Here is a 9,092-nt window from a genome sequence, read left to right as displayed (position 1 = left end):
GTACACACACACACACACACACACACACACACACACACATATATATATATATATATATCTCACAGGGTATCCAACTTATGATAAATAAAACGCATACTGTACGTCCAGAACAAAACTATACAGTAAATCATGCATTTCCGATTCTTACTTAATTCAACAAGCTGCAGCACACATTCAACAACTTAAATTAAGTGAGGTTAAAATACTCAAGACACGTTTTATTCAATATATAAATATGTTTTGAAAATGGTTTATTGTCTAATACATCAATATACACAAATTAGAGAGGTCAACCAATACTGGATTTTGCTCATAATAATGTGTAAAGAAAAAAAATAACCAGATTATTGTGGCGATAATCACAAAATCTATATATTGACAGGGGGCCCAGAGAGAAGGGAAGGGACGGGACGGGACGGGAAGGGAAGGGAAGGGAAGGGAAGGGAAGGGAAGGGAAGAATAAGCCAGAAATACACGGAGACTTTTATTTTGAAATGTGTGCCCTACTACTCCCAGCTCATTCAAAAACATAAATGAGCATCATTCAATAACTGCAAACTGGTCTGAAACCTCAAGGCTGTCAAAATTTGCACGTTTTGACTTTGAAAATGCAGCGCTCCTATTAATTTAATTATTGCTTATTTTAAGTTTAATCATCACATTAGACCATAATACAAATCCTGTTTTTCCGTCCTCAAATGTAATACCACTTAAAATGATAATTAAGACACATGTTGTACCATTTAAGGTATTAAAAGGGATAGTTCACCCAAAAATGAAAATTCTGTCATCATTCACTCAAGTAATCAAACAGTTGACGGTAGCCATTGACTTCCATAGTAGAGAAAAAAATACCATGGAAGTCAATGGTTACCATCAGCTGTTTGGGTACAAACATTCTTCACAATATCTTCTTTTGTGTTCAACAGAATAAAGAAACTCACAGAGGTTCAGAACAAATGGAGGTTAAGTAAACGATGACAGAATTTTGGGGTGAACTGTCCGTTTAAGGCTTATAACCTTCAACCTAGACTTTTTAAGGACCCTGTTTCAACCTTGGACTTTATTCATATATTTAATTCCTCTGTGCACTTGGTGTTTATTAAGAAATAAGGAAACACAAACTCTTTTTTTTCAAACTTTGTTTTGTACCCTATTAGTGGAAAGTCCTGATTATGGTTGTACAGTATTTACAGTACACATAACGGCAGTCACTATTATATTTCGGTGTAAACTACCGTCATGGTAAATTAAAGGGAAGTAATAAGGGCTGTTTTACATTAGAAAATTAACATTACTTTACAAAACAGCCGACCTCTTCAAACTGTCTTTGAGAGAAAGACATCCGTTTATAAAAGATTATTACAGTGACCTTAAACAAGGCCGAGTCTGAGAATGCTGATGTGATTTCCCATGAGATGATCTGACAAAATTATAAATGTAAGTATATGAAGGTTTGTATGCTTGAACAGCCACGCTTTCTGAGTGTTTTTACACATAGCTATGTGAATGAGGAAAGAAAAGGCAAGCAGAAGAGAATCAGTGCCAGTGAGAAAATTCAAGGCCGAGAGACAGAGATTGCCGCATAGTTTCTGCCTAGCAACAGACTAGCAGTGTGAGACACAGTCCTCGCTTGAACAGTATTTATTACTTTATAGTTCAAAGGAAAGAACAAAATGAGAGCGGGATTGAAAGCAGAGGAAGTGAGACACACACTCGCGTGACGGAGAGAGTGTGTAATGAAAGTGAGCGACTCGCGATTATATCATCAGGGTGAGATCACGATGCAGAGACCAAAATTCACCATTCTGGACTGTACATTTACATCAATTCATTTAGCAGACGCTTTTATCCAAAACGACTTACAACTGTAGAAATGGTCAATTCTACCGAGGGTCATTCCCCATTTTCAAATACCTTGCTAGCAGCTAACATCAACATTTAAAACCATTTTCTCAGCTCAAAACACAAATGTTTCTGCTTGTTTGCAATCCAAATTGGATTCTGATCACATGAGGCAGAAATATATTATTTGTGATGCTAAAGGCTATGCATACTAACCATTGTGATAATAATAAATAAACATAAATCTTATAAAAATATCATAGACTACTTGAAGACCACAGACAAATCACAGTCACATATTTTAGAGATTGACAGATATTGTATTTTGTATTTTGATATTTATTTTGTTTGTCACTTACATTGTAAGCCGATCCCATTATTATTTTTTATATTTTACCTGTGCATTTTTATAATTTACTTTTAATGCTGTGAAAATGATCACATATGATTTTTCTCTTTCTTGTTTTGTTCTCTTTTTGTTAGCTTTAATCTTCATCCACTTTACATTCACACTGGAGTCCAATATAATATGATATGATATATGATATGATATGATATATGATATGATATATGATACAACTAAACCCTAGACCCTAAAATAAGGTGTTACCAAATTATCATGTTAAATACAAATCCAGTCATATTAAATATAGGCCTATTTTGTATATTTAGTTAATAGATTACAGTAACATTAGGCTGCTTTTAGCCGTACCCTGGAGTTGGTTCACTCTGCGGTTATGAAACCAAGTAAGAAAACAATTAATTAAATTACAATGATAATATCGTGTGTCTGCGATCTCACATGCTGACAATAAGACAATATGACTATGGAGCATATCGCCCAACACTACTTGCATTCATACATAACAGATTAATCCTTGATTATAAAGTTTTGCATGACTTTGGCGTGAACTAAACACCACAGATGCCGCGCTCCAGAACAGAAGCGTTTGATCTTCACATGCTCTTTAGCTGTTCAGAGAGAGCTTCCATTCCTCTAAAGTCATCATCTGGATCATCTGGAGTAATGGACCAGTTTGGTGCCGAAATCTGACACCCCCGCCAGATTATGACCATACTTCTACCCACCACACAGGAATACATTAAAAGTACAAGCTTTCAAATAACTTCACACGCTGCATAACATTTCCATTTTATCTAATGGCTGGAATACACTAGATGATTTTTTAAAATCAGAACATTTTTAATACACTTACGGACTTTGTAAATAGTGGCAAAGAAAAACTGGGCATCATACACTAAACAACTGAGGATCATTTACATACCATACTTTAAAGTTGTGCCGATCACAACAAATTCATGCAGAAACGTGCACACTGTTGCTAGGAGACGCGTGTTCTAAAATCTGCTGAAATATCAAACATGTTTGATCTCCTCCAACTGGATGGAATCAGAGTCTGTGACCATCATACACTACGCGATTTTCTATGGAATCTGTCAACTCAAATCTGCACACTGGCAGTGTTGGGGAAAGTTACATTTAAAAGTAATGCATTACAATATTGCGTTACTCCATAAAAAAGTAACTAATTACGTTACTTAGTTACTTTTTATGGAAAGTAATGTTACGTTACTTTTGCATTACTTTTTAAATCTGGACAGGGCTTGCTTGTTTATTTTTAAAATAAAAAAAGTATATTTTTGCCAAATATAAAAGCCTTTTCACAGCAAAAAGTGAAATGAATAAGCCTCAGGCTGAAGGGAAAGTAAATTTATGTCCTTACAGTAGAATGCAGAAGAAGAAATTTCAACACACTTCAGCAATAAAAAAAAGACACACACGTTTGTCTAGAGTAATTTGTGCTTATTAGTACGGTTGAACTATTTATTTTAGAACTACAGTAACATCTTCTGATTTCTCTCAACATGGGGACAGGAGAGCTGTCAATCAATAAATTGGAAAAAAAGTAACTTGCGTTACTTATTTGAAAAAGTAACTCAGATACTCTCTTGTAAATTAAAAAGTAATGCATTACTTTACTAGTTATTTCAAAAAAGTAATCTGATTACGTAACTCGCGTTACTTGTAATGCGTTACCCCCAACACTGTACACTGACTCTGACTTTTGCAACTTTCGTCAACTTCTCCAGACTGTAAATCGGGGGGGAAATCAGGGCAAAAATCATGTAGTGTATTCCAGGCTTAAGAGATGAAACAGACCAAACGGCTCTGTCTTTAAAACAGTGATGTGATCATAAACAGAAAAACATAGATAGCTAGATCCTTAAAATGTACAGGTGCATCTCAATAAATTATTTGCAGGTGTTTTGAGTTGATTAGCTGATTGGCATGTCACCATATTCTAATTTGTTCAGCTAGTGAATTGGTGGGTTTTTGTTAAATGTGAGCCAAAATCATCACAATTAAAAGAACCAAAGACTTAAACTACTTCAGTCTGTGTGCATTGAATTTATTTGATACATGAGTTTCACAATTTGAGTTGAATTACTGAAATAAATTAACTTTTCCACGACATTCTAATTTATTGAGATGCACCTGTATAGTCACAGGTGTATTTATTGAGCTACTTCTTATTATACTTCTCTATTGTCTAACACCCTGATGATACGCGTTGGTGTCTTTTTAATATGTAGCCCTGTCTTAGAATAAAGGCTTTTTACTTTGCTTACTATGTGAGTGCCTGGACGTGGATTTTTTTGTGTTTTGCAACAGGATCCACCTATTATTAGTGATGTGACTATGTAGGACCTGATGTTGCCTTGGGAAGAGCACACTGAAGAGGCCAATAAGAGGAAGCACTTAACAGGAACTGGTCGAGATGTGCTGAAGGACGCACTGTGAGTTAATTGAGGACTGGCTGTAGGGACTTCACAAGTCGATCGCAGTGCAGAGCCCTAAAGGCCCCAATTTACTCACTACAAAGTTCTTCCTTTTCGTTCTTTGTTTAGGGGGAAAAAAGAGGTTTGAAATACCTGAGCAGCAGTTTACTGTTAGCAAACATCCCAACACTGCCACACTGCTGGAAGCTCTGTTTTGATGAATATTTACAGTAAATATGTGCTGCACGCTACAGTACATGTATTTGCATCGCTTTGACTGTTCTCTGTAGATCCCACCTCCTCATGCGCCACGATTGGTCGATTATGTACAATGTTATTGTCATGTTATCGGTTTAACTACTTTTCGATCATTACCCTCAGCACGCATGAAAACAGGAAAACAAAGCCAAAACCTGGATATTTTAGGCAATATAGAAATCTTGGCCAGGATGTGTCAAGGAAAAAGAGGATATATATATATATAGATATGTTTGCACCAGATCTGCAATTCGGCACTCCAATCAAGTCACATTCACCTATACAGCACTTTATACAGCACAGATTGCTTCAAAGCAGCTTAGGTCATTAAAAAAAAAACTGAAAAAAATAAACCTAACAAAAAAAACCTGTTACTGAAGTTTTTCAATTTCATGTATCAGAATTTTTTTACTTAATAGATGTAGTTTGATGACAAACTTTGATGTTGGCTTGACAAAGCCAGGTCTGAAAATTTAAAATAACTCTGAAAAGCTTTAAGTTTGAAGATTTTACTCAGAGAAGGTCAGATAAAGACAATAAAATGTTACTAACATATTTTAGCACTTTGCTAAGATGAGTCAACATGTTTTGGCAAGTTGCTAGCATGTTTAACATGTTGCTAACACGTTGTTAGCATGATTTAATAAGTCGCTTCAATGCTACCATATTATAGCACGTTGCTAACATGATTCAGAACATTGCTACCATCTTTTAATGTTGCAAATATATTTTAACACTATGCAAGCATGTCTTAACACGTACAGCATGAATCAGCATGTTTCTAACATGTGTTAACAAATTGCTAACATGTCTTAGCATGTTGCAAGCATGTTTCTAACATTTACATGATGCTAGTGTGTTTTGACTTGACACTAAATGGATGTTATAAACAGGCATATTAGGAAGAGAAGTCATGTTATGACTACAAGTACAATCTTCTTTCTTGACAGTGATAATTTTACAACAAATACCACAGTTAAACTATGGTTACTATAGCAAAACCATGGTTAATTTGTGGTTACCATGATTTAACAATAACCATGTTTTTTGGTGTTATTTGTAGTGAAACCGATTTCCGTGAGGAAGGGGATTTATATATATAAAATTATGTGCTTGGATAAATCATAATAAATAAACATTGCAATATTGCATAAAAATAAAGAATTGTCCATTTTGATTTCATGGTGACTTTAATGTCATTGGATTAGACTTGTGATCAAATCCTTGTCTCACAACCTGCGAGTTTGAGAGACTTGCAGGAAAATGTTTTAAATAGCATCTCTGATGCCACCCAGAATAGCCTTGCAACCACTTATCAACACCATGTTGTTCAACAGATTGTTTAATAAACCGATAAATGTGTTAAACCATTTCTCTGAGGTTTTAAAAGCTTTTAAAATACATGGATGCTCATGGGAAATAACCTAACTTTTAAAAATGTCTTGTGAACATGATTTTCTTGCGTTCCTGGGTTATTGGTTTGCATGTAAACCAGTAAAATGGAATTTCTTTGGTATTTTTCAGCATATTGGTGTGCGTGTAAACATGCTCACTGTACGTACTGTACCTGCATACAGAAGCAACCCTGATAGCACACGTACATCACAGAGACGTCTATTAGACGTCTGCGAGACGTTTTTTTTTTTTTAAGAGCGTTTGCTCATCTGCAATACGTCTATAGGACGTTTCCTATCAGATGTCAAATAGACGTTTAGAAAATGTCTTTAAGATGTTTAGGATTTAGAAGGAATGTAAAACTGAGATCTTAAAGAGGTCTATCAGATGTTTGTACACAGCAGATGCTTTCCAGATGAAGCAATCTTTAACAGACATCTCGCAGACGTACGTGTGCTATCTGGGTTCCTTCAGAAAACATAAAAAACAACAACATTAAAATCAAGTTTAATTTGCTGTATTGTTTAAAGACAAAGATAAGGGGATCATTCAGGCATCTGGACAGTCGCACTGCATGTGGGATTGGGAATGTGTGCCCTTGTGCATAACTCTGTCTTCAAGAGAGCAAGAGAAAGAAAGAGCAATAAGAGAGAAAGGAAGTGAGAGAGAGAGAGAGAGAGAGAGAGAGAGAGAGAGAGACTGTGTGCAGGGTGAATTGTATTTGCCAGAAAGAGGGCAAAAAGGGACCATTGTTTGTAATGATGTGTTACTTCACCACAGTACAAATCTCATAGTACAACAGTGCAATGATTTAGTGAGATGAATTACCGTAAACGCGCAAATAAATCTTTATAGCCAACAAGAGTTGTCAGAAATAGTCAGTAAAAAATTCCCTTTTAAAATCCAATAAATCAAAGAAATCTTTAACAAATTAAGCAATTATTAAAATAGTTGTTATCATTTCTATATGAGAATACCAGAAGGGAATATTGATGTTTTCTGCACACACATATACATGAAGAACAAAACTTTCTTGTCCACTTGTAATAGCAATAATATCTATTTTCTATTTTTAGACATACTGTCTGCAAACAACAGCATGAGAAATATATTGGTGCAGGTAGTATGACGTCAGAACACGTAAGTCTAATTCACCTCTAGTTGCTTCGCGATTTTCATATGGGTTTTTACAATGGGGTTTTTGAATTGATGAGTAAAATAAAACCTATGGCAAGCATAACTTGAAGATACTTTGACGGTTTGTTCTACAATGTGTTTATTTTTGAAAATGCATGTTTCTAAGACAAAGACAATTTGGGGTGTGAGTGTGTGCGGTTTACGTCGTAGAACAAAACGTCAAAGTATCTTCGAGTTATGTTTACCACAGGCTTTATTTTACTCATCAATTCAAAAACCCCATTGGAAAATCTTGAAGGAGCCAGCGGCGAATTAGTCTTACGTGTTCTGACGTCACACCTGCACCACTCTATACTGTCAGTAGGTATAAGTAAAATCCCAAATAGGCTGGGTTATAGGTTTGATAAGTTAAGTTTCTCTAAATTCTGTATTTACAAAGACACTTTCAGTTACGCATATTCTGTCAAACCCTTCTTCAAGGTCATTTGAGTCCAGCTCATAAGTCTGAATGAAAATCTGTGAATAAGCACCTTGTGTTTCTGTCTAAAAGATCAAGTCACTCCAGCTGATAAAGGAACAGTTCAACAACTTCAGGCCGGATAGCTGGCTAAATACAACGTGTGTGGGTGGACGCATACGCTGCATTAGGGCTGGACAATAATTCAATATCAATATGTATCGCGACCAAAGATCAGCATTTATCTGAAATAAAAAGCTTTTGTAACATTATACACTATTCCATTCAGTATAATTTTTATAAATTTTTTGGGAAATTATAGAAATTAATACTTTTATTTAGCAAGGATGCTTAAAATTGATCAAAAGTGATGATAAAGGCATTTATAATGTTACAAAAGATTTCTATTTCAGATAAATAGTGTTCATATCGATATCGGAATTATATCGTATCGACTGAAATTAAGAAATATATCGTGATATAAATTTTGGCCATATCGTCCAGCCCTACGCTGCATGTGTGCAAATGTGTCTGCAGAAAACTAAAGCTCACATTTCCATGTCCATCAGAGCTCAAACAAACAAAAAAGCCCACTCGATCGGCGTCACGTTAACAATGGTGATCTAGCCTTGACAGCTGGTTTAGCAAAAGCTCACTTTGCAATTAATATGTTTACATCAGAAAATCTATGATAACGAACAATACACAAAGACAAAATCCAGTTGATACAATATGTAGGAAGTTCCGTAGAACCAGCAGCATTCTGAAGGATGCAACTCACCCCGTCATCATCTTTTGTCTTTGCTGCCATCTGGGAAACGCCGCAGGGCCTAAAAAGCCACACGAACTGAACATTATAAAACACTGTCCCACTATCACCATTCCCTCATTCTACATCAAATGTGCAATGGCAATGTAAGAAACTGTAGTCTGCCCCGACCCAGATTCAACTCCACAGTAGATGCTCGATCATGCTCATTTCCCAAAATGGCTTAATTATTATACAGAAGAAGAAAGTCAACAGTTATGTTGTTTCTAGATCATTTGGGATGATCACATCCTGAGCAAATGGTGACCAACTATAGAACAGGAATGGGACACAGAGAACAATCTCAGACAATGGGGTGTAACATACAGAGCACAGCTGTTACCACAGAAGAGCAACTTCATTTACATTAATGGTAATAAACTGTAAATG

General features: G+C 35.6%; 1 protein-coding gene across 1 annotated transcript in view; it reads right to left on the bottom strand.

Annotated features, from left to right (window-relative positions):
* The window catches only part of LOC107671742 (solute carrier family 22 member 23-like), a 50,148-nt gene that overhangs the window by 35,931 nt on the left and 5,125 nt on the right, over positions 1-9,092 (bottom strand). The gene's annotated exons all lie outside the window — the stretch shown is intronic.

This window comes from Sinocyclocheilus anshuiensis, unplaced genomic scaffold (assembly GCF_001515605.1).
Source record: "Sinocyclocheilus anshuiensis isolate Anshui unplaced genomic scaffold, SAMN03320099.WGS_v1.1 scaffold524, whole genome shotgun sequence".
NCBI classification, from domain to species: domain Eukaryota; kingdom Metazoa; phylum Chordata; class Actinopteri; order Cypriniformes; family Cyprinidae; genus Sinocyclocheilus; species Sinocyclocheilus anshuiensis.
The sequence above is the reverse complement of the archived record's forward strand: the minus strand, read 5'-3'. Positions and strand labels throughout refer to the sequence as shown.